The following is a 26,286-nucleotide window of genomic DNA, read 5'->3' on the forward strand; positions in this document are numbered from 1 at the left end:
AGAGGAAAATCAGGAGCCACAGAAGGCGCCAGTCATAAAAACTGTCGTTGTGTCCTTAGGCAAGACACCTCACCCTCATTGCCTTGTATGAAATTGGTGTGTGTGTGAGTGATAGTGGTGGTCGGATTGACAGCCTCGCTTCCGTCAGTCAGTCTTTTTTTTTTTTTTTTTTTGAGGGCAATAAGGATATTTTGAGTTTACTTACAGAGTTCATATTTTGCACTTTGGTAGCTAAGGCCCTAAATTCAGCTTCTTTTTTTTTTTTTTTTCCTACATCCAAAAAGTTGGTCCTGTAGTTTTTATTACAGCCATATGACACAACTACAGCAGCAGATTGTGAAATAACAGGTTGTAGTAAAAAAAAAAGGATGTAGAACATTTGATTAGGGGTAAAAGGGGGAGTTTTAATAGCAACTAGGGATGGGCATGATTAGTCGATTAATCAATAATTGATCATTAAGAATTTCATCGATTTCATCGATTACGTTCATTTTAATCGACAAACCGAATGTAGGTTGCTGTGTGTAGTGTGACCAAACAGGTGTGTACATGTGTCTCTGCATCAGAAGGAGCAAGACACAAACAGTGGGTCAGTCTGCAACGTGCCGAAACACAAATGTGTATTTAACAATGACTTGTACAAGAAATTCCACGCTTTCCATTCCGGTCGGGACAAGTGTGAGTCCATGTGCACAGTGTATAAAGCATTACACATGATTCGGTGTCCAGTGGGAAAAAAGTTTTGTCAGGTGAGAGTCGCTCAATGTCGATGACGAGGCCCCACCTCCCACCCCCCGTACGGTGTCCTGGTTTTGACAAACACAAATATGGTCACACTAACCTGTATTCACCTGAGTCATGTCTTTTAATCCGACAGAAATTGAACCACATCAGCGACACAAGAGCTGTAGTTTTATCTTCGCTTAGTTTATGCAAATTAGCGATGCGGTTTTAAGTTTTGTTTCTGTGAGACTTGAACAAATCTCCATTAAACACATTATAATGTCAAACGGGCTTATGTGGCTCTAGATTGGTGATGTTTATATGTCGTAAAGTTGAATTTATTTATGCAGATTAGTAGTGCAGATAGTAAAAATAATGATGATCTTTAACTTTAACTTCTTGGGTTCTTTTTAAAGACAATGCAGTAAAGTGTGTTTACCTTGTTTACCTCTTTAAAAAGAACCCAAGAAGTTAAAGTATATAAGACAAAATGAACATATTTTGCTTAATAATGATGATCATTTTAATATAAAAATGTTAATGATTAATCGATAATCGATCGATCTTTGGACGACCGATTAAGAAAATTTCATCGAATGCCCATCCCTAATAGCAACGATTAAGAAAAAAAATCCAGGTGAGGACAAATGTATTAAAACTGCCCTCAGGTCTGGAAGGGTTAATATAAAGTGAACTGGAGCCAGTATCGATGAAGCCAGAAACGCCCCCCTCCCCCTTTCTCCTCTCTTCCTCTCCTCTTTCACTTCTCTCTTTTCTCCTTGCTTTCTTTTCTCCCTCTTTCCCTCCCTCCTTCTGCTGCTCTGTACCTCATCTCTCTCTTCTCTCTCCCTTTTCCTCTCACTTTCCCATCTCTCCTCACTCCCCTTCCCATCTTTCTTATCTCTCTTCATGTCCCCTCTCTCTCTCCCTCCCTCCCTCTCCTCCATTTTTCTCCTTTCTCTCCTTTCTCCCCTCTCTCTCCTTCCCAGCGGTAAAAAAAAAAAAAAAAAAGACACTTTTCAAAAACAAACGTCCCGGAGGTGAGTTTAGTCTTCCCGTCTTAAGTAAAGCGCTCTTCTTCGTCGCGATCGCAGACTTTTGGGAGAGAGGGACCGAGCGGGCGGGCGAGCGGGGACGATAAAAGACAAAGAGGAGGGATGTGATGGAGGGAGAGAGAAACGCGCGCAGACGTATGTAGAATAATGGAGGAGCGCTCGGGGCGTACGACCATCTGTTTTATGGAGCTCAGTCTTTCTCTGTCCCTGAAGGATGGGAGCGTTTTGTCACGTTTTGGTTCCTTCAGAATGGTCCCCTGGCAAAGCAACACATTGGACCAGAGAAAACCTGAGAAAACTCTTTAAATATGAGCAAAGTCCTGGCTGAATAGATGGAAAAAGCGATATACTTTCCAAATAGCAAAAACAAGTGTTTTTTTTTTTTTTTTTTTACTTTTCCTTCAGAGTATGAGCTAAGACAGAGGTTCTCAAAGTGTGGTCCTGGTACCAGAGGGGGCACACAAGAAAGTCATAATGTGGGGTTTTCTGGAGCTCTGGCTGTGTTCAACTTAAAGTGCAGAGTTTTACACCACAGAACCATAATCAAATCTGAAAGATGAATCCAAGATGGCGACATGTTGTTTTCAGTGGCACATGGGCCCACAATAAATTTCACTTCGCATTTACTTCCTCAATCCGGGTGAGCTCCTCCCACCGTGTGACATCTGTAACCTGCACGGCGTGGAGCGTTTGGACCAATCAGAGCGAGAGCTGTTGTGGGCTCAGCTAGCTTAGGAGCTTTGAGGATTTGAAAACATTTAAAAGTTTATGTTGTGAAAATAGAGAAGAATCCTACAAAATCCAACCTTTGTGAAAGCTCGATGTCCTGTCAGCCGAACACAGACAGTTTGAATTCCCAAAATGCTTTGCGCTTCTATGGGAGAATTCTTTCTGGGCCCAAACTCCAGGTTTGGGTCCAGGCTCCACTAGATGGTCTCAAGTCCGGACAGAGGGGGAGGAGCTTATCCAGTTTTTATTATAGACCCATGTTTTACACCCTGGGCCAGCACCTCTGACCACTACCATCACACACACACACACACGCACACACGCACACATGCACCCACGCACATGCATGTACACACACCTTATTCACACTAGGCTCTGTGGGTGAAGTGTCTTGCCTAAGGCCTGATTTTCCCAGTGGTCTCCCATCCAAGTCCAAATAGCTCTAAGATCTGACCACATCCGGCTTTGATAAACCAGTGAGACCACGATGTGTATTTTAGTCAATACTACTCACCACTAACGTGAAATTCTATGTCTGTGATCTGTTCTGTTCGCTCCATTTAAATACATGATTCAATATAACACAGAGACAGGACTGTAGCACCAACATTATATATGTGTGTGTGTATATATATCTATATATATATATTCTGGACTGAGATGTCTGTTGTTTTTCCCGGTATCTGTTGTAGTCTCTTCTAGTTTGGGGGTTATAGCCCCGAGTGCTCCGATCACCACAGGTATATTTATATATATGTGTGTGTGTGTGTATCTATATCTATCTATCTATCTATCTATCTATCTATCTATCTATCTATATATATATATATATATATATATATATATATATATATATATATATATATATATATATATAGTGGAGGAGGGGCAGGGCTCTTGCTGAGAGTCTGTTCTTCACTCCTTGATGGACGCAAGCCTTTCGAATGTTCAAGTTTATTTTTTATCTCTGCAGCTTTTGTGCAAAGGTCAGTGTGCTCTCAAGACTCTGTGACCCACCTGTGGCTCCAGCACACACTCATTCATAACTATAGTCAACCTTTCACTGCGTCCACCTGCAGCTCCTCAGTCTAGTCTGCAGTGTGACACCCAGAACACACACTCCTCCAGGATTTTACCAACATGTGAGTCTGGTCACTGGTGAATCCCACAGTTTTAATAAGCATGATTGACAGGTGGATTAGCCAATCAGGGGCAAGCATGGCCCATCCATATCAAAACAAATATGGTAAACGGTCACATTTTTATACAGCATTTATCATCTTCAAACCACTCAAAGCACTTTACAACAAGGAACCAATCACCCATTCACACACCAGTGTACACAGGGGGTGACGTGAGTGAAGTGTCTTGCCCAAGGACACAGACATATTATTCATCTGTGGTGAGCTGAGCTAGAATTCAAGAGTCAAGGTGAGACTCGAACGCCACCCTTCAGAGCAGTGGACAAACACTGATTACCAACTGAGCTACTGTCGTCCTGCGGCTGCTTGTGAGGAAGGAAAATGCATGAAAATATCACAGGACTGAGAAATATGGAGGATTTCTACAGAATCACAGGGAATCACTAAACTCAGAAACAACATTTTATTTCAGTTGATGCGTGATCAGTCAGCTCATTTATGTCACATGTGTCACTGGTCCATGGTGAAAACTATTATTTGTAGTCAGAAAATTCATATTGGAAACTATTTTAATAAAACTAAATCACTCATAAACAGAGAAATAAATACACTCACTTTTATAATCGTGTGTTTATTTGGTTGGAACAGTGCATGTTTACAGTCTAAGAATGCAGGGTTACACAAACATGTGAATGAAACAAAACATAACTCCAGGTCATAAAACATAACTCCAGGTCATAACTCCTGTTTTCACTGAGTGTGTATACATGCACATCAATATCCCAGAACACTCATATTTCACTGAGTCATGTTATTTAGAAGAAGCAGAAGATGAACCGCAGCAGTTTTTTGTTTTTTTTAAGTGCTTATAGTTTATGCAATATGCAAAAAGTTTAAGCAGTTTTAAGTTTAATTTCTGTAAAACGTAAACAAATGTGCCAAAGCTGAATTATATGATCAAACGGGCTGATGTGTCTACATTTGTTGTAAAGTTGAGTTTAGTTATGCAGAAGATTTTAATGAAGAATCTGCTGGCAGTGTAGAACTTGTACAATGTATGGAAACGTTCAGGGTGATCGGTGCAGTGGATTGTGGGATACTTCTTACCTCTGGTTAAACCTCCCGAGCTTCCTCTGCTAAAGGAGCACTTTTTTTAAATATAATTTTTGAGCATGCGTATGAGATTGTTAGCCAGGCTGGCATCACCTAGTGCCTCTGCTCAATTTCATTTCTCTCCAGTGACTAGGTCAGGATTCGGAATACACTAGACTGTTCACAAAAACCCTGGAAGTGTGAGTTGCACCAGCCAATCAGAGAAGAGACAGACATTCTGTGTTGGCAATGATTCCCATGATCGAAGATTTAAAGCCGGAACAAAGAGAATGTTTGGTGAATTTTATCAAGGGGAAAGACGTTATTGTCCTTCTTCCTACAGGATTTGGGAAAAGCTTAATATACCAGTTATCCCCATTAGTGGAGCATTACATACATCACGACCAAATCGCAGTGATTGGTTAAATTAAAAAAAAAGTACCCACCTACCGTCGAGCGAATAAATCATAATGCTGCGAGGTCAGACAGTTTCCATGAAGTGAAACCAGCTAATGAATCAGGCTATAAGATTATGTCAAGAAAGTGGGATACTCTATTTGATCATGTGCACAGGGATATGTGTGTCCCGGTTTCTCATGCACATGTAAACAGCAGATCCTGAATACTGCCATAACCAGGATATGGAAAATAACCTGGATGCAGATGTGCATGTAAACGCACTCACTGAGGTAACAATATTCCAACATGACTTAAAGCTTAAAGAGTCCATTTTGCCTAATAAGGGGCCTTTAAATGTAGATAGATACACCTACCAAACCGTCATTACCACAGCCTGAGGAGCTTAATTGGTTCACTGCAGTCGTATCACAATGAGACGTCTGAAAGCACTATCTCCGTCTGTGTGCTCCTCTGCTCCACTCAGCACTGCACAACCTTTAATGGAGAACAATTATGACTGCGCAAACCCACACGAGCCCTAAATCCTCCCCGAGCCCACGGCACAAGCAAATAATGTCAAATAACAATTACAACAAAGCCGTCTCGCAGATTCATGATGAAATATGAGAGTGGGGACGTCACGGGAGGCTGAGGAGACAGAGCACTCAAAGCATTGGGTGAGTTGTGGAGATTGTAAAAACGGATTTTCTCAAATGCCTCTTGGGTAGAGTCCAGGTGGCTGCTCATCTTTTAAACATGGTGGTGGTGAAAGCAGGTGTTCCAGATGTGCGGTTCAGATCAGGACAAAATAATACGACGACGTCATACGGGAAGAGGATTCAAATGAGCTGTGTTAAAATGTGTATGACAGCTTTTGACAATTCTATTCTTTCTACGGAAGTAGGTGGGATAATACAACATTTTAATCATTTGAAAAACTTTCTTGCCGAAACCTATTCATTATTTTAAAAAAATAAAATAAAAATTAAATTGGAGTGACAGCACCCTACAGCACGACAAATACACTTGTATGGAGGATCGGAAATGAATGTAGTTTTCCTAAATGTTTTGGCGTTTTAAAGAAAAAAAAAAAAGAAAACCATGTTATATTTTAACAGTGTTGCCATAGTGACACGTGAAAACACCAGTGCTAATGGGAATGATCCCCATATGAGAAATATTACATTATATTTTAATGTCAAACTTGGTCATCTCGATCAAAAAAGTCAAAGAGAACCATATGGAATTTTTCATTGGGTTGCCATGGTAATGCGTGAAAGCACATTTTATCCTAGTAGAAAAATGTCCTCATTTTTGAAATTTCAAAGTAATAAAACAACATGTAAGGCTATTTTCAGACTGCAGGGCTTAATGCTCAATTCCGATTTTTTTGTGAAATCCAATGTTTTTGCGAGGTCGTTCACATTTCCAATTAAATATGACTTGTATGTGACTCCAGTGTGAACATTAAATGGCCCAAAAGTGTCCCACATGTGCACTGGAGACACGATGACGTCAACCACAGTGAGCGTGCTCTGTGTTTACAGAAGTTGTCCAAACATGGACGCAGCATTGAGCACCTGGAGATTTTAAAGTTCCTCTCGTACCGGAGCCAGAACATGAACAACTTACTTGTTTTAAGGAGGAGATTGAGAAGGAGAAGGACGAGGTTTTTGGTCGTGGTTGTGGGGCAGCAACGTCCGCTGAAAGAAACGTGTGGATGTGGAGACGTAGCCAAGAGTGGTGAGTGGTGATGTGCTTCGCTTCAGTGACATGGAGTTCATTAACATTTTTCGCCTACTTCAGCGCAGAATAGTGACATTTGTGGCTTGTTGATAACGTGTAGGTGGATGAATGCACTTTTTCCATTCAGACTGAAGTCACATGTCAAAAGATCAGATATGTATCTGTTTTAGGAGCACAGATCCAAGTGTCCTGGGTCACATTTGAAAAAATCGTATCTGTGTTGTTCAGACTGTCATTAAAAGATCAGATACAGGTCACATAGGGGCCAAAAAATCGGATTTGGGTCACTTCAGTCTGAACGCAGCCTTAGTTTTACTGAAAGTCAGGTCATCCTAATCAATCAACAATGTTGCCATGGTAATGAAGCGAGTCAGAACTTCCACTGTGTGTTGACTTTATTCAGTAACAAGTACAGCTGCAGTGACACAGAGTCAACACGCTCGTCAGCGCCATCCTGAGGAACTGGGGGTCTCTCGAGTGAGAAGTGTGGCCCGCAAGGGGTGTTCCATGCCGCTTGCAGCTTTAATTCAACTTCTCTTCACAAATTTCTTTATTATTGGAGTCAATTTATAATTTACATTTATAACAGGTTGAATCTCACCAAATGAAGTCAGAATTACAGCATCAAAAAATGTGTCATGCACTTTAATGAAGACTGTCTCTGTGGCTTCATTGAAATGCTGTTCAAAGCTCCACATTATCCATGAAGCTGGTGTGGAGAAACACACAGGCCTCACACATGTGATGTATGTTTATGAAGCCCACACAGATGAGGCTTTCAAGGCCTCATTGGTTCTTTATGTTGTGACCTTGAAGTAAATGATGACTATAGGCGAGAAATCAGAATAAATTCCAAAGCATCGCCATTCCATTCTCATCTGGGTATGATGTAGGCCTATTCATACTGTGAGGTATAATAGAGGCCGTGAACTGGAAAATACATTGGAGGAGTGAGAAGAAAAATATAGTGATCATTTCTGGGCTACAAAAGTGAAAAATGGAATGCCTCATTTTTGGAGTTAAAACTTTAATAAATGAGGCTTAGGAATTATAAACCAACCTCTCTTTTTGTACAATTCATCAAAAGCTTGTTAAAGGCGCTGAGTTTTACCGACTGCAAATGTGAAAAACAGAAGTAGTTCATTTTGAACAGTTTCTCAAGTTCTTCCTCATAATTATTCACCATGATGAGTTTATAAGAGATTTTCACAACTGTCAGAGACCAGATTAAAGTGTTGCAATCATGGTGATAACAACAACTAGCATGGTAATACACACTTCCTGGTTATCCTGCAATAAAACGTTTTATAATTAATTACACGGGGCAAGACACACACTGCTGAAATACATGAGGAAAATTGGGAACAGAGCCTTTAAAGAGTTGTTTTCTGATCTTTTCTAATGTTGTTTCCTCATTACAAACCCTGCAGATTTAGACTGAGTTCTTCTCTCAAACAGAAAACACCTTGTCCCACCTTGTGATGTCATAATAATACAGGAAGTGCTCTATTGTCCACGTTTACATGATGTTCTTTTTTAATTCCAAATTAGCCATTCTGAATTAAATAGATGAAACTTAAACTATTCTCCTTCAAGTTCACATGGAAATAATAATTCTGTTTACATGGAAAACACGTTAAATCATCTTTATTTAATTCTGCTCAGCGTCTCGGGGTGGGGAAGGTTCTGATTGGACAGAGACATGAACGTATTTATGTCAACCACAAGAAAACACACACTTCAGCTGCTACCGACTTTTCTGTCATCTCGGTTTGTCGTTACTCCACAGACACAAACATCATCCAAATTTTTTCCGCAGTGGTTCCGATGATAATTGTGCAGCAGCTGGAGAATTGTCTCATCACACTTTATGTCTGTCAGCTGAGGAGGAGAAGGGAAGAGTGTCAGAGAAGGAGGAAGAAGACAAACTGAGTGTGAGGCTGCTGTACCTCAGCCCACTCCCACATCCCGCTCACAAATCCAAAGAGACGTGGAGGAAAGTCCCAAGCCAAGGACTGGTGGAGCCGGATCGTCCGGATCGCATCAGAAGGACAACACAACGAGCATGAACTGAACCACCGACATTATTTCTAACAAGAATAAATGTTTACTTGATCGAAGAATAAATTAATTTGGCTTAAAAATCAGAATAAACCACCCACTTCAACTACAAATTTAAAATTCCATGGTCTTATTACGGTTGGAAAATTGTTCTAAACCCCTCCATCCCCCTCTCATTCAAAAGGGAAGTTTGCAAGGGGCTCATCACTGAGCTGTGCTCTCAGGAACTCTTTGAATTCGCCCGTTGTTCCAGAGTGTGAAACACAGTCAGGAGGATTCAACGCATTGAGCATCTTAGTGGCCAGAGTGAGACATGACCTCTGCATGATGGCAGCGCAGGGCAGGGTCCCATCAGGAAACACAGAGGTGGCCCGCCGTACATCATAAGGCAGAAGTTTCTGTGTAGGCTGGTACCGTCCCAGAGCTACGGTGGCCGACGGGGGCCAAAAGCACTGTAATAGCTCAATGCCTCTCATTTAGAGAAAACAACTTCAAGTACAGAAACGATGCAAATTCACAGGGTCAAACACAAGTTTAAACCAGGTACAAACAAAATACATGGAGCAGATGAAAAAAACGCGCTGCAAGAAACAAAGACAAATGCATCATCATCAAATGCGCTGCAAATAGAGAAACGATGCAAAGTGCGAAACGATGAAAACCAAGAAAACACCTGCAAAAGAAAAACGCTGCATAAAGAGTCGCCACAACGGAAGTGCTCCAAACCTGCAGGGGGCGCTCAGTGTAACAGCTCAATGGAGAGACACACCGGCTGGACAGGGAGAAAGGATCTGCCTTTGAGAGACAGAAAACAGCTGACTGACGATAAACTACAGCGGGGACTAATGATTGTTACGGTAATGTGGCTTTTATTTGATTATATTCATCTACTGTGTTACGGTCATAACCCACAAAACTGTCAAATAAGTTTGTTTTAAACTGTGTTAACTGTGTGAACCTCGGAGCTTTGAGCTAAAAGTTTAGCTACTAATTTGGAGCTAACGCGATGAAAAGTCCACTCAAACTTTCATATTTAGACAGAAAGCGTCGTTGCCCTGCAAATAAGTGCCATTTCTGGGTCTTTGCCTGGAACGATGGACCAGGCTGAGAGAGACTTTAGTGCAGCGGTTTTCAATAGGTGAGGCTCGCCTCCCCTGGGAAGCGCCAAAGAGCCACTGGGAAGGCGTGACACACGCGGACTAAGGCTCGGACTAGACAAGCACTAAACCAGAACTGAATCAGGACTGAGTGTGGGTGACTGCGGGCAAAAGGACTGGCGCAGAGCTCCACGCCCCACGGCGCTAAAGCAGCTGTCGCCTGATCGTGCTTTGCGGACACCTCCATGGGCTCGCGGTTTCTCTCTCTCACTCTCAAGTCCAAGATTAGACCTGGTCTAGTCCTGGTCTAGTCCGGGCCTTCACAGTCAATAATTAATGAAATATTTTTGGCAAATAATAATATCAGAGGTAGTTGACGTATTCTGAAGGGATCCTTGATTGGTGACTGTAAGGATTTTTTTTTTTTTGGACTATTACTTAAACACAATACATCCAAGCAAGTACAGTAGTAAACTACTACTAACAGAGAAAACGGTAAAGAGAAAACTATTTGAAATGTTTTATATTCATTTTCTTTTCTCATCTGCAGACTCCTGTATGAGGACACAACTTACTGCTGGGGCCACAGAACTGTTGGCTGATGAGACGCTCATGATTCATGAAATGGGTCAAATGCAGATGACAAAGTAAAGCCCACACTGCACTGGAGGTGCTGAACCAGACTCCTGCCACAGATTAGGTATGGTGCATGTTGCATTGAAAACTCCAGTATTAATAAGGGCTGCAAATGAATCATGCTCATGTTGAAATCATGATTCAAAGAGTAAAAATACGCATTTCTCAAATGTGTGGGATTCTTCTATTAAATTAGCTGTTTCAATTTATATATTTTCCATTTTCCTGTAATAATTTTGTAGTTTTCCTAATGTGTGTGTCATTACTGGTTTTCCCTCTGCAGGACCTGACTTTGAACCTATCAGACATAAGGCCCATTCTGCTCTTCCTCCTCCAGAAGACGAGAGATACATCAGACTGAGTGGCCCAAGTACAATGGTTCATGCCTTCACTGTCCATGTCCACACTCACTGAGGAGGAGGTCGTCCAGACTGCAGCACATCTGTAGGGCCTCTGGTTGCATCAGGCCTTCCTCCTGCTGTCTCTAATGTGTGTTAATAGTGATGTGTCCTTAAAGTTTAGGTTTAACTTCTAATTTCTTGCACAAGTAAAACAGTAAAATGGTGGTTCCTTTTCATCTTAGCTGAGGAGCACCTAAACAACTTCCATCACTGAGGCAGTGTACCATGATAAATGTGGCCTTATATGATATTACCAAGTGTGTGAGACAAAACTGAAAACATATCATTTACTCATAAGTTTTTCTGGATGTTTTTCGTCTATACTGACATTTGTTTCATGGTGAAATGTGCCGTTTATTTAGTGTCTCTTTTGGTAGTAACTGATTACATGCACTATAAGAATTTACTATTGTACTGCAGTTATGCAGTGATATTGGAGATTTCTAGTACTGTATACGTGTACTGGGACACTTCATCCAGAACAGTACTCCGATTAGAGAGTAGAAACAGACACAGGAATGTATTTTTTTGAGCTTTAATGTCTTGTCTTCAATCTTTTCAGCTGATCGTTTGATTTCGTCTGGTTCTCTCTATCATAGACACAGACTTTGGTTAAGGGAAATGACCTGAAGCCAGAGCAGTCTAGTAGTCTAGTCTCCAGTAACAGTGTCACTTTGCAAAGATAATTTGTCCATTTTGAATTGTCACCTGGTTCAGTAAAAAGGTAACAGTTTGAGAGTACACTGACATACAGTTGTTTGTACAAACCTATTAATGCAGTGTGTGCGTAATGGGTTTAATGTTTGACTATTCACATTATGACAAACTGTTTCCAGAAGTTCCTATGATTGTTTAATAAATCATCTTTTCTCAAAGGAGAGATGTCTTTTTTAATAAACTGACATAAATGCATGCCTGGTATAAATGTAATCCCTTATCAATAGAAACATACTTCATAATGCAGATCCCATCACAGTTTTTGAAACTTTAAGGTCATTTAGTCTATTTTAGATGTATTCCAGAAATAAAGCCATTTTGTTTATGCAAAAGTTAAACATAAGTTTTCACTTTTAACCATAAGATTTGGATGAGAATTATTAGAATAACTTAGTCTCCTACAGTTTGAGTACCCATGCGTAATGTTTTTACCGATTCGTGTACGTAATTTGCGTGGTGCCTCTTGTTAGCATTAGCGTTAGCATCTAATAAAATAACTACACCTGTCTCATTTCAGCACGGCCTTTGCGGTCCGTGGACACTGCTACTGAGAACGCCCCCTGCAGGTTTGGAGCACTTCCGTTGTGGTGAGTCTTTATGCAGCATTTTTCTTTTGCAGGTGTTTTCTTGGTTTTCATCGTTTCGTGCTTTGCATCGTTTCTCTATTTGCAGCACATTTGATGATGATGCATTTGTCTTTGTTTCTTGCAGCGCGTTTTTTCATCTGCACCACGTATTTTGTTTGTACCTGGTTTAAACTTGTGTTTGACCCTGTGAATTTGCATCGTTTCTGTACTTGAAATTGTTTTCTCTAAATGAGACGCATTGAGCTGTTGCAGTGCGTTTGGCCCCCGTCGGCCACCGTACAGAGCTGCTGGCGAAAGCCTGTGGTACAGTTTAAATGTAAAACATGCCAGTGCAAAATTACGTCTGGTTTGCAGTGTGGTCAGTCCAAGTGCCGTATAGTGCTCTGGTGTTATATGGGCATGATACAGCAGATGGAGAATAATGTGCATGCATCGCCATTGCAAACTTTTGAGACAGTTCATCAGAGTCTTTCCTGCACCACATATTAACACTGTGCAGTGTTCTAGCTGAGATCTAATATAGGCCTTGTAAATGCATAACAGAAGATTATTCCGAATAATCATTTTCATTAGGAATTAAGTGTTTACATGGTCTTTTGAAAACAGAATTCATTTTGATTCAGATTTAAAGCTTTAACGTAAATGTGGCAACTGTCTTTCTAGAAACATTTTGATGATTTCAGACCTGGAATTGCCCATCTCTACTGAACTAAAAGTAAAAGGAGCTGCAGGATTTCTTAAACGTATGTGAATGAAACAAAACACAACTCCAGGTCTGATTTTGAGGAGGGAACAACATTTTAACATGAAGCTCTCAAGAGTCAACTTAGGACCTTTCAATAAAAAAATAAATAAATAAAAACACATGCTTATATTCAACTTTTTAATAATGTTCACCCCAATAATTAACAAAAACTCTGTCTGTTCTCTTTTGTTTTTGGAGTAGATAGTGTGTGTTGTAAAACTGTATGAGAGCATCTGCAGAGTACATAAGGTCCTTGAACACTGAGGAAGAGAGAGACAGTTAATGAGGCTAAGTTTGAGTTTGCATATGGCCCCCGGCAAAGGCATCGCGAGGTCCAAGTCGGTTCTGTCACCCCACACTCTGCCAAATGGACAACCTCAAGATGGGACCAGGGGTTAGAAAAGCAGCAGAGAAAATAAAAGTTCACCGTGTAATCGTTCTAATGTGGGCTCTGGTACACAGGAATAGGAATTTATTCACGGACACAATATTTTATTCAGATATTTCATAAATTATAAATAGCATTATGTTCCAACAGTAATCAGTGCACCCATGATCACTTCCTATTTGAAAACGCAATGGAGCACTTCCTGTACTACTAGGGTGACCAGACATCCCGAAAATTCAGACATCCCAAAATTCAGGACAGTCCCGAAATCTAAGCTGCTGTCCCGAATCCTGAATCCGGCCCTAAATGTCCCGAAAATGACTCTCAAACAGAACACTGAGTCGTTATTTTGTGATAAACATTCAAAACTGTTGGTGGAGGTTGAGTGGACTGCACACAGCCCTGAAGACTTCTAGACTCTGTTCTCGAGGCGGACGGTCGCCTTGGCTCCTACGTCCTAACAGGGAAGAGGATGTGACTGAAGGTGTGGGTAGTGGAGAGCAGAGGGGAGACAGCAACATGGAGCACCAGCGAGGTGGAGTACCAGTAATGTGGGGTCTTAGTGACATGGAGTACTAGCGAGGTGGATTTTCAGCAAGGCGAAGTTTTGGTGAGGTGGTGTACTAGTGAGGTGGTGTAGCAGAGAGGCGGTGTACCAGACGAGGCGGTGTACCAACGAGGCGGTGTACCAGAGAGGCAGAGCACCAGTGATGTGGAGTACTAGTGAGATGGAGTTTCAACGAGGTGGAATACCAGTGAGGAGGTGTACCCGAAAGGTGGAGTACCAGTGAGGCGATGTACCAGCGACATGGAGTACCAGAGAGGCGAAGCACCAGTGACGTGGAGTACCAGTGAGATGGAGTTTCAACGAGGTGGAGTTTCAGCAAGGGGGTGTTCCAGCGAGAGAGTATACCAGAGAACTAGAGTACCAGAGAGGTGGAGTACCAGCGAGGCGGTGTACCAGAGAGGCGGTGTACCAGAGAGGCAGAGCACCAGTGATGTGGAGTACTAGTGAGATGGAGTTTCAACAAGGTGGAATACCAGTGATGCGATGTACCAGCAAGGTCGAGTACCAGCAACATGGAGTACCAGTGAGGTGGAGTTTCAGTGAGGTGGAGTACCAGAGAGGCAGTGTACCAGAGAGGCAGTGTACCAGAGAGGTGGAGTACCAGAAAGGCCAGAGCAGACCAGAAAGACGTGGAGAGGAGCACCAGAAAGGCAGAGCACCAGCGACGTGGAGCACCAGCGAGGTGGAGCACCAGCGAGGTGGAGCACCAGTGAGGCGGTGTACCAGAGAGGTGGAGTATCAAAGAGGTAGAGCACCAGCGACATGGAACACCAGTGATGTTGCAGTCAGGGGAGGCAAGTGAGGGAGTACCACAACCAAACCTCCACCTACACCAACACTACGTTAAGTCGCTCATCTTTAATGCAGATGCTTCGGGTTCAAGACCTCGATTTGTCCATTACATTTTTATTATGTTCTGTAGTAAAACTCAGTGTTTTGATTAGTTAACGTGATGTTGGTGTTTGTAAAGAAAAACAACTTAGAACAAATCAACTCTGAGCCCACACTTGTCTCATCTGGTCACCTTATGTACCACCACATGACATCACGAGGTGGAACGGAGTGTTGTCTGTCTGAAGAATATGTTTGTGTGTTAAACATGTGAATAAAACAAAACACAACTCGGGGAGTGTTTGTGATGAGCACAGATCAGAAAACAGCATAATGTGAGTCCTTGAAATCAGAAAATGCACTGAAACCTTGTCTTCTTGCTGCAGGGCTGCCTCTCCGCAGATCTGACCTGTGCGTTGCCCTGGTGTCCTTCTCTGTCTCCTGCAGGCTGAATCATAAACAGGTAAAGTGTCTTTTATATAAGCAGCAATTACGTTCAGGATCCTGGGCTGTTTGGCTCCATTATACATTCCATATTTTTATAAACACACTATTTTCCTGCATAAACAAACCCGACCATTATCCAAATATATTACCTCTGCCTAAACTCCCCTCCAACTGCACGCGCTTCCTCTCCTCTCCTCCTCTCCTTTCCTCCTCCTCTCCTCCTCCTCTTCTCCTCGTCTCCACCTCTCTGCTGTATCATGAGCGCCTCCTCTCCCCCTCTCCACTTCTTCCTTCTCTTCTCCTCCTCACATTTCTATCCTTCCTCCAATCACCCTGGACACCGCCCCCTCCTTCTCTTCTTCCTCTCCTCTCTTCTCCTCTTCCCCTATTCTCACTCTCTCCCTCTCTTCTCCTCCTCCTCACCTCTCCTCTCCCTTCTCCTCTTCTCCTTCCCCCTCTCTTCTCTTCTCCTCTTCCCCTATTCTCACTCTCTCCCTCTCCTCTCCTCCTCCCTCGCCTCTTCTTCTCCCCACTCCTCCTCTCCTCCTCTCTCTCTTCTGCTCATCCCCACTTCTCCTCTCTTCTCCTCTTCCCCTTTTCTCCCTCTCTCCTTTCTTCTCCTCCCTCTCCTCTCTTCTCCTCATCTCACTCTCTCCCTCTCCTCCTTCCTCTCCTCTTCTCCTCCCCACCTCTCCTCTCTTCTTCTCTTCCCTTCTTCTCATGCCCTCCCTTTCCTCTTCTCCTCCTCACCTCTCCTCTTCTCTCTCTCCCTCTCCTCTCTCCTTCTCCTCCTTCCTCTCCTCTTTCCCCCCCTCCTCCTCTCTCTTCTCCTCTTCCCTTCTTCTTGCGCTCTCCTCTCTTCTCCTCTCCCTTCGCATCTTCCCCTCTTTTCGCTCTCTCCCCTCTTCTCCTCCCTTTCCTCTTCTTCTCTTCTCCTCCTCGCCTCTCCTTTCTTCTCCTCTTCCCTTCCTCTCACTCTCTCCTTTCTTCTCCTCCCTCTCCTATACTCCTCCCCACCTCTCCTCTCTATCTCTCCTCCTCATTTCCTCTCGACAGCATTTCTACACCTCCTCTAATCACTCTGGACATCCCCTCCTCTCCTCCTCTCCTCCTCCTCTCCACCTCTCTACCTTTTCTGCTTCCATCCTCCTGTTCTCCCCCTCTCCCTGCTCCTTCTTCCCTCCCCTTACCTACCCTCTCTTCTTTTTCCTCTCCTCCTCTCCTCTCCCCTCTCCATCTTCTCCCTCTCATTCCTCTGTTCATTTACCCTCTCCTCTTTTCCTCACATTCCCTTTCTCCTCCTCTCCCCCTCTCCTCCCGCTCTTTCCGCCTCTCCTCCTCTTCACTATTCTCCCCGTCCACCTAAACTTTCCTCCTTTCTTCACATCCCCTTCCCTCTCCTCCTTCCCTCCCCCGACCTACCCTCTTCTCTTTTTCCTCTCCTCCACTTCTCTCCTCCACCTCTCCTTCTTTCCCCTGCCCATCACCCTATCCACCTACCCCATCCTCTTTTCTTCACATCCTTGTCTGTTCTCTCCTCCCCCTCTCCCTACTCTTCCTCCTCTCCTCCCCCTACCTACCTTCTCTTCTTTTTCCTCTCCTCTCTTCTCTGCATTGCACCTTTTCTTTCCTCCTTTCCTCACATCCTCTTCCCTCTTCTCTCCTCCTTCTACCGCTCCCCTCATCCTACCTTCCCTCTTCTTTTTTCTCTCATCCACCTCTCCTCCTCTCCTCTCGGTGTTGCACAGTGAGCACCTCCTCTCCTCCTCTCCACCTTTCTCCCTGTCCACCTACCCTTTCCTCCTTCCCTCACATCCTCGTCGTACCTACCCTCTCTTCTTTTTTCCTCTCTTCCATCTCTCCTTCTCTCCTCTCTGCATTGCACAATGAGCAACACCTCTTCTCCTCTCCCTCCCATCTCCCTGTCCACCTACCCTCTCTTTCTTTCCTCACATCCTTTTCTCCTCCTTTCCTCCACCTCTCCTTTTCTCTCTGCATTGCACAGTGAGCACCTCCTCTTCTCTCCACCTCTCCCCTCTCATTCCTCTGTTCACCTACCCTCTCCTCCTTTCCTCACATCCTCTTCCCTCTTCTCTCCTTTCCTCTTCCCACTCCTCCTTCCCTCCCCGACCTACTTTCTCTTCTTTTTCCTCTCTTCCATCTCTCCTCTCTGTATTGTAGTGAACACCTCCTCTCCTCTCCTCCTCTCCACCTTTCCCCTCTCATTCCTCTGTTCACCTACTCTCTCCTCTTTCCTCACACTCCTTTTCTCCTTTACAGAAGCCCTGAGAGACAAGAGAAAAAAAAAAAGAAAAAAAAGAGGCAGATCATCTGGGCTGTATTTTCTAAGTGTTTTGTGTGTGTGTGTGTGTGTGTGTTTCACCAACTCAAAAAAAAATCTACCAAAAAATAAAATAAATAAATAAATAAAACATTTCTACAATTTTTTTTTTCTAAAAAAATGTTTTTCTACATTTTTTTTTTTCTCTTGTTTTTTTTTTTTTTTTTTTTTTTTTCACTGTTGATGTGGCTGACAAAAAAAAAAAAAAAAAAACACAACTCAGTCTGTTTTCCAAAAAATTGTCAAAAAAAATGTGTAGAAAAAAATTTTTTTGGAGAAGATTTTTTTTTTTTTTTTTTTTGAGTTGATGAAAAAAAAAAAAACTTAGAAAATAGAGCCCAAATGACCTGCCTCTTTTTTTCTCTCTCTCTCTCTTGCCTCTCTGGGCTTCCGTACTCCTTCTCTCCTCCACCTTTCCTCTCCTTTCTGCATTGCCACCTTCTCTCCACCTTTCTCCCTGTCCACCTACCCTCTCCTCCTTTCCTCACATCCTCTTCCCCCTTCTCTCCTCTCCTCCTCTCCTCCTCCCCTCTTCCCACTCCTCCTTCCCTCCCCCGACCTACCCTCTCTTCTTTTTCCTCTCCTCTTCTCCTCTCTGCATTGCACAACGAACGCCTCTCTTTCCCCCCGTGCACTTAGACCCTCTCCTCCTCCTTTCCTCACGTCCTCTTTCCCTCTCTCCGTCCTCTTTCCCTCTCTCCGTCCTCTCCCTCTCTCCGCTGCTCCTCTCCTCTCCGCTCTCGTTTGTGTTGACAGAGACGGGAGCAAATGCAGCTAATTATCGCCTGCCAACTGCTCCTACACAGCGATCCTAAAAGGTCCAAATCTGTCAAAATCTCTGCCACTAATGTATGTTGTGAGAAAATCTACACTTTTCTAATTATCCTGACAGGAAAGAGCTCAGAACATGTAAAATTATAGGCTTGGCTGATCGAATAAGGCTCGAGCGTGCTGCGGCGCGTCTCAGGTTTGATCGCGGTCTGTGCGGAGAGCTCAGAGTTAATCGTGAGGGCGAGTGTACGACAGAATGAGCCGCTTCATAAATTAGTCTTCAGTGTCAAAGGATCAACCACTAATTATCTCATTATTACCTCGTCGTTTGCTTAATCCTCGATCTCGGACCTGGTCAGGAGGAAGTGTTCCTGACTGTATATGAGACTTTGATCGTGTTTGATGTGGTTTAAATGTGGATGACATTGAAAGTGCTGTGTGTGATTTTGAAGGACTTAAAAACGTGAAATACAGTTTGCAAAGGTCCAAAGTTTTTCCTCATTCACCAGTGTTGGTAGTAATGCGTTATAAAAGTAACAAATTACTGTAATGCATTGCTTTTTGCTGTAAGGCAGTAATGTAAGGCAGTACAGGGAAAAACAATTGTAATATTTTACTCGGTACAAATGTGAGTAACGCACGTTACAATGCTTTTTTAACCTGGATTGAAGTGGTGGGTTTTTCTTCATAAAAATTCGCTAAAATCACTGCGAAATCAGCAGCAATGAAACGCCAGGAGACGCGGCAGTGCAGTCAGTTAACCACGGGCGAAAGAACCAACTCAGAAGTCTAACGCTGTTTAGACCTGGTTTAGACCTGGGTCAGTTCTGGTTTAGACCTGGTTTAGACCTGGGTTAGTTCTGGTTTAGACCTGACAGTCGTCCCTCGCTCTATCGCACTTTCACCTTTTGCGGTCTCGCTGTTTCGTGGATTTTTTGTGTGCAATTTTGCTTGTTCTTGTTTTTACAGTGTATGAACACGTATTGCATTCATACACTGTGCTTTCATACGCTGCATCCTGATTGGCTCAGGGACTCCTGTCTCCTGTACAGTACAGAATGTGTTCAGCTGCCAAATTTAAATAAAAGTTCGATCTCTAGCGGTGTGATTCTGAAGTGTTGTATGTTTATAAGTTTTCCTCCCTGACAAAATCCACAATGTCGACGAAACGTTCTGCACTGACAAAGGCTCCTGTGGTCGCACTCAAAAGGCAGAGGAAGACGCAAACCATCACACAAAAAGTTGGACTTCTGGACACGTTGAAGGAAGGGAGAAGTTATGTGCTGTAGCAGAGTCTTGAACCAGGTCGGGTGCCCGCAAATAGTTGCTGAAATCCGGGCCGCGAGCCAGCGCAACAGAGTGTCCGTAAAGAGCGATCGGGCGACAGCCGCTCTTACCTCTGTGAGGTGCAGCCGGTCCTTTCTCCTGCGGTCACCTTCGAGCCCGTCCTGAGTGAGTGAGTCCTGTTTTAGTCCTAGTTCAGTTCTGGTTTAGACCTGGTTTAGTCCTGGTTTAGTCCTGGTTCAGTCCATATACGGCGCAAAAGTTCAGAATCTTTGCAGTTATTTTGGTGAGAGTAACTTAAAGTAATGTAATAGTAATGTAATTACTATTACATTACTAAGATTTTAAAACTTATATCAGGTTATTCATCTTGTTTTCAGATTTTTTATTTACTTCCTAGTTCTAGCATAATTCTAGTCTAGAGGCTGTTTATTTTAAGAGAACTTGTCAAGTAAAATGATCTTGCTGCATGGACAGATCATTTCACTAGTTTTAAGTCATTTTCTGATTCATTTAAATGTTTATATCTTACATTTTGGCCAAACTTTTTTTGCAGTGTAAAAGGCAAGGCAAAGAACGTTTATTTGCCGCAGTGGGGCGCTAGTGGCAAAAAAACTGTCGTTGTGTCCTTAGGCAAGACACTTCACCCACATTGCCTAGTATGAAAGAGGTGTGAGTGTGAGTGATGGTGGTGGTCGGAGGGGCCGATGGCGCAGATTGGCAGACCTCGCTTCCGTCAGTCTGCCCCAGGGCAGCTGTGGCTACAGTAGTAGCTTACCACCACTGAGTGTGGAGTGACTGAATAATGAACTGTAAAGTGCTTTGGGGATCTTGAAAGGTGCTATATAAATGCTATCAATTAATCAATCAATCAATTTGTATAACACTGGAGCATGGAAACCAGACCGAAGTCCGATGGAACCTGATGCTTTGGACAGGTCCAGACAAATATTTAGAACTTATATTCAAGCTCAGGTCAGACTCAAACACATCAGAGCGTCAGCTTAAGTGGCCACAGCCACAGTGAGCATCTGTCAGTCTTAACCTTCATCTCAGCTGCAATTCTCACATGAAATGTGCCCAAAAGTTCCTCGGGACACTGAAATGTCACAGTTTCCACCAAACACTACCAAACTGTCCTGGTTACAGACATCACAGTCAATGAAATGTTACACATTACAGTTTAATAAAGAGTGACTGACTGACACACATGAGGAACTACTCCCACCTTTTTACTACACCTCAAACTGGACTGATAGTGCTGGTTTGTAGACTGGATGTCATTATTTGTGGAGGACATTTTCTGTGGATAATGTGGATGAGATGTAGCACTTTAAATTTACCACTTTACGAGAGGTGAGGAATAAAGTCATTATTTTCGCTCTATCCTGAGTTTGTATTTTGTCCGTTAGAGGTACACAAACAATATCCTCCATGTATCATTAGGCCTGTGAAAATAGTGTGATTATAATTGTGTCAGGTTCGGGTCAGATTCGATCACTGTTTTGTCGGACGTGGGCCGTGCTCAGACAAAAAAAATACAACTTTCAGAGGCCAGTGCAGAGTTTGCATTTGTATTTGAAGATTGTGTGTTTTAATAAAAATGAAGCTATTAACCCTCATCAGCACACGTGCCAAAACCTCCTAATCTGTACACCTGGGGTCCACAAGGACCCCAACATCATATTATATATTTCCCATAAGTGTGCAGGTAACAGTTGTCTCCAAATTAGGTTTTTGACAAGTGTGACAACCTCAGATACTAAAAATAAACAACGAAATTCATTAGGTATAATTTGCTTTAATTCAATGAAAAATGAAATAATAACCTCATGTTTTTTTCTCTTTTTTCACATTTTTGTCACTTTTGGTGCAAAATCACGTGTAAGCTGAGGTTTTTTATGTTCTGTTGCATCATTGATGCTAACAAAGAAAAGACATCATCGGTGTTCCTTTTGGTATAGGGTGTACAGAACCCTTTTGGCAAAATTAGCCTCTTTGGTACTGGGCTCCACGCAGACTCCACAATAACAAAAAATATGTTTGAAGAAAATGTGGGTGTCTCATATAAAAAAACTAAAGGTGTGTGATCACAATAGATTGTCATATTGGCAAGAAAATCAACACGGGGCCTTCACAAATACAATATTTACACTCCACTGCATGATTACAGCCACTCATTATGTGAATGTGAATTTATTGTCAGTGCAAGTGTAAGTCTTTCTTAACTTAAATGAAACAATATGCAACTCTGGTATCTGTCAGAGGAATATCAAAAACAAATAATAACCAGATGTTAGACACCTGGTTCGGCTGGGGTCCACGTGGACCCTAAATTAATTTTTTGTATAATAATGGTAAAGAAATGAGCTCTTGGGCATGTGATAGCAACAAGTTGGGTGACAACTACCTAAATGGACCAAGAAAAAGACACAACGCAATCAGAAATATGGCGACGTTTTTACCCCTGGGGTCCGCATGGACTCCAGGTGTACTGATTAAGGTTAAACAAGAACAAATAATTTCCCTTGGGGAGTGATGCTAACTAAAGGCACTACTCTGTCTGAATAAGAATAATACATGACATTTGTATAGCACTTTTCATGACACTCAAAGATGCTTCACACATTTCCAGACAGACACAAACAAATGAAAAAAGAAGGATAGATAAACAGCAGATGCAGTTATTTAAAGGGAGTTTTTGAACAAATACGTCTTCGGAGCTTTACATCGTCATCGTGGATGAGACTCTCATGTGTTTGGGCAGGGAGTTCCAGAGCGGAGAAGGTCTTGTTTTTAGACAGGAGTTTGGCGTCGGCTGCTTGGAGGGCACGGGTGGAGGTGCGGCGGTGGTGGTGGAGGAGCTCAGTGAGGGAGGTGGGGGCCAGGTTGTGGAGGGACTTGTACATGATGGCGAGGAGTTTGAACTGGAAGCGCTGAGGGACATGAAACATTAATCTGAGCGAACACAATCTGAAAGAGGCAGTTCAACAGGACCTACACCGGGTTAGATGATTTGTGCTCTTAAGCAAGTCTCTCATGCATAAAATTACAGTCACAAGCTCATTAGCATTAGTTTTCCAGTTAGTCACGCTCACATTTAGTTGAAAATCAAACAGTTAACTTTTTCCCTCATGAAGACGACATATGACGACCTCCCTTTTGTTTCCTTAATGACGTCTTTTGACACCTCCACTGTATCACTAAAGACGTGATTTGACGACAATGAGAAACGATTCCTGTTTTTCCACATGTAAACAGAGACTGCGATAGGTGGAGGCCACTACAACCCACACTAGACTGACCAATAGGATTCCAGGATACATTTTCTCCGATTTTTTCCGAAGTTAATCGAAGTAGTGACGATTGTAGCTTCCAGAAAAAACACAACATGAAACACGAGCAATGGAAAGATCACAGAGTTTTAGAAATAATGAGGAAGCGGATGTATTTTATGGATAAGTTTAGAGAAAGTGACTTTTATAGATTTCAAAGTGATGATGAAGTTGATTATAAAGTGGAAAACAGTGATAGCAACAGAATTTCGGAGAGTGAAACTTATGAAGGTGAGAATGCCGCTGATGTGTCTGTGTGGAAGTCCTGTGATATCCAAACAAACTATCCAGGACTTTATACTCGATTATGAACCAAAATTGCCCTGAAATCTGGATGTTGCTCAGGTGAGTCCTTTGAAATATTTCAGTTTTTTTTTTCCAAGATGTGATGTTTGACAGAATTGCAACAGAAACAAACACTTATGTGGAGCTCTGCACACGAGAAAGTAAACAAGATGACAAATACTGAACCCCCACTGACGAGGAAGAGTTTTATTATTATATTATAATATTATAATAAGCTAAATGAGTTGAATAAGTTAAATGGAAAAAAACCCAAAACAAATTAGGTGCACACAGCTGAACAACAGGTAAAAACAGGTGTACACTTGGCTATACTGTATCTGGTGATATGAAATCTGTTTAAATACTTTGACAAATATATTTTTACATTTTTTTTAAATGAATATAGTACTCAGAACATGCATATATCAGATGCTGAATGTAGTTTTTTTTTTTATTTTGCACCTGACCAGGTAAACTGTCATTTTCAGTGAGCTGTTATAAACCTGTAAATGAGTTGAATCACATTTAAACATCCAGAAATGAAGAGTTCAGAGTCTAAGGCAGGGGTGGGCAAACTTTTTGACTCGGGAGCCACATAGAGTTAAAATTTGACTGAAGGGCCGGACAGGAGACAGGACATGATGTGTTAAGAGCCCGATTCCATTGCACTCTTATTTACTTTCATGTAGGACGTATTCTGCACTATAAATAACTACGGTCTGCTCCACTGCACACCACAGGCGAGCGTGAGTCCTGAGCACTTAGATCTCATTGAGAAATAGAGTCCATACCACAAAGTTATGCACATTTAAGCGAGCATTATAACTAGACCCTTATGACATTCCATGCGTTAAAATTTGTAACACAACATCTATAAGTCTTTCAACTCTGCTTTTAACCCACTCAACATGAAAACAGTGCAGCCTTATGTCTTGAACACTTCTACTTCCCTCATGGTCCAAATACGCCGCCCTGTTATTAGTTAGTCCGAAAGAACACTTTCCCATAAAGCATTACGGCCAAAATAATACACCGCACCTCAATGTATATAGAGAGTGCGCCATCTACTGGGAAATGCCGGAAATGCAGGAAAAATAAAACATCAACAAGGTTTATTATTGTAATTTATTCAAGTTCGGTGGGCTGGATTAAAAGGTTTAAAAGGCCGCATATGGCCCCCGGGCCGTAGTTTGCCCACCCCTGGTCTAAGGTTTCCAGAAGATACCAAATATGTCTGTGTTTCAATTAAGTTCATGAGTGTGAAAATCATTTATAATCACTCGTGGAAGTCTGTTTTCTTTCATGTCTGGGTTGTTCGTCGGCGGCGTCCAAGGGGGAAAGAGTTAAACAGGACCATGAACACAGGCTCCTGAAAATGTGCTGTTTAAATCTTTGCTGTTTTATAAGTTTTCTTGAGCTTTCAGATGATCTTCAAACCTATTTGGCAGTTTGCAAAGGTGGGCATCGTGTCACCGTGGTAACCGCTGAACATTCCACACTTAGAGATACATGTAGAACTCCCTCAGCGTGACGTCACAGCAAAATATCAATTATGAAGCTTTAGAAACGGGACAATAAAAACTTACTAAAGAGTCAATACGGTCAAAGCTCAAACTAAAACTCTACTCACGCAGGAAAAGGACAACCTGGGGACGTCTGGTAATTTGCAAATGACTGCCCCACCTCTGCGTTACTTGCTCTGTTTTATTGACACTGACAGAGATTGAAAGAGAAAAGAATGCAGGAAAGAAAAGAAAGATTAGAACAACATACACTGAGATGTAGATTTACACAGGACTAGTATTATCACCAGATGTTTGTTTGGCCAAATATTGTAGATCACTTGCAGAGGAATTTTTTGTTTTTCAAATTACAGACATGGCACATTCACACCACATTAACATCTCACACATGCTCTGGATGAGGATCAGCTCCTCCAAGTCCGAGGTCATGATTCTCGACTGGAAAAAGGTGTCTTGTCCTTTCCGGGGGGGGGGGGGTGGATCGGTGCAGCGTCGGTAGTGGTCGCTGTATTGGATCGTTGTGGTGAAGTCTCGATTTACAGTCAATCTACGTTCCTCCCCTCACCTATGGTCATGAGCTCTGGGTAATGACCTAAAGGACGAGATCACGGATACAAATGGCTGCCAGTGTTGGGGAGTAACAGAGTTACGTAATCACAGTACAAATTATGAGTAACTGTATTCGATTACAGTTACTGTTTCTATGAATGGTAATTGGATTACAGTTACTTTGTTGAAATAAATGGATTACACGGCAGTATTTTCCTGTTTTCACATTTTGGGCTATTGGGTAATTCCACTCATTGCCAGACACTAAACTAGGTCTAAAACCAGGTCTAAACCAGGTCTAAACCTGGTCTAAACTAGGACTTAAACAGGACTAAAACCAGGTCTAAACCAGGTCTAAATCAGGCCCAAACCAGGTCTAAAACAGGTCTAAAACCCGATCTGAAACCAGGTCTAAACTAGTTCTAAACTAGGACTAAACCAGGACTAAAACCAGGTCTAAACTATGTCTCAAACAGGATTTAACAGGACTAAACCATGCTATGCGAACCGTGTCTCCTCCTCTTTTATCAGTAATATTTTGAATTTGGTTCAGTAAAGTTTGGGCTTTTTATTTTCTTTTAACAGACAAAACATCTTATGTGAAGATATCTTAGTCTTTGCTTCTCTACAGCAAATCAAGTAATCCAAAGTATTCAGATTACGTTACTTGCCTTAAGTAATTTAAAGGATTACGTTACAAACTACATTTTGGAGTATGTAATCTGTAATCTGTAGGGGAATACATTTTAAAAGTAACCTTCCCAACACTGGCGGCTGCAGTGAGTTTCCTCTGCAGGCTGGCTTTGCGCTCCCTTAGGGATAGAGTGAGGAGCT

General features: G+C 42.4%; 1 long non-coding RNA gene across 1 annotated transcript; it reads left to right on the forward strand.

Annotated features, from left to right (window-relative positions):
* The first annotated feature begins 9,506 nt into the window (after positions 1-9,506).
* Positions 9,507-11,902, forward strand: LOC129410676 (uncharacterized). Its single transcript, XR_008632982.1, has 3 exons — positions 9,507-9,804; positions 10,595-10,744; positions 10,964-11,902. It is a non-coding gene; the product is annotated as an uncharacterized LOC129410676 (long non-coding RNA).
* The last annotated feature ends 14,384 nt before the right edge of the window (positions 11,903-26,286 follow it).

Source organism: Boleophthalmus pectinirostris, unplaced genomic scaffold (assembly GCF_026225935.1).
Source record: "Boleophthalmus pectinirostris isolate CB_2022bp ecotype Guang Dong unplaced genomic scaffold, ASM2622593v1 HiC_scaffold_23, whole genome shotgun sequence".
NCBI classification, from domain to species: domain Eukaryota; kingdom Metazoa; phylum Chordata; class Actinopteri; order Gobiiformes; family Gobiidae; genus Boleophthalmus; species Boleophthalmus pectinirostris.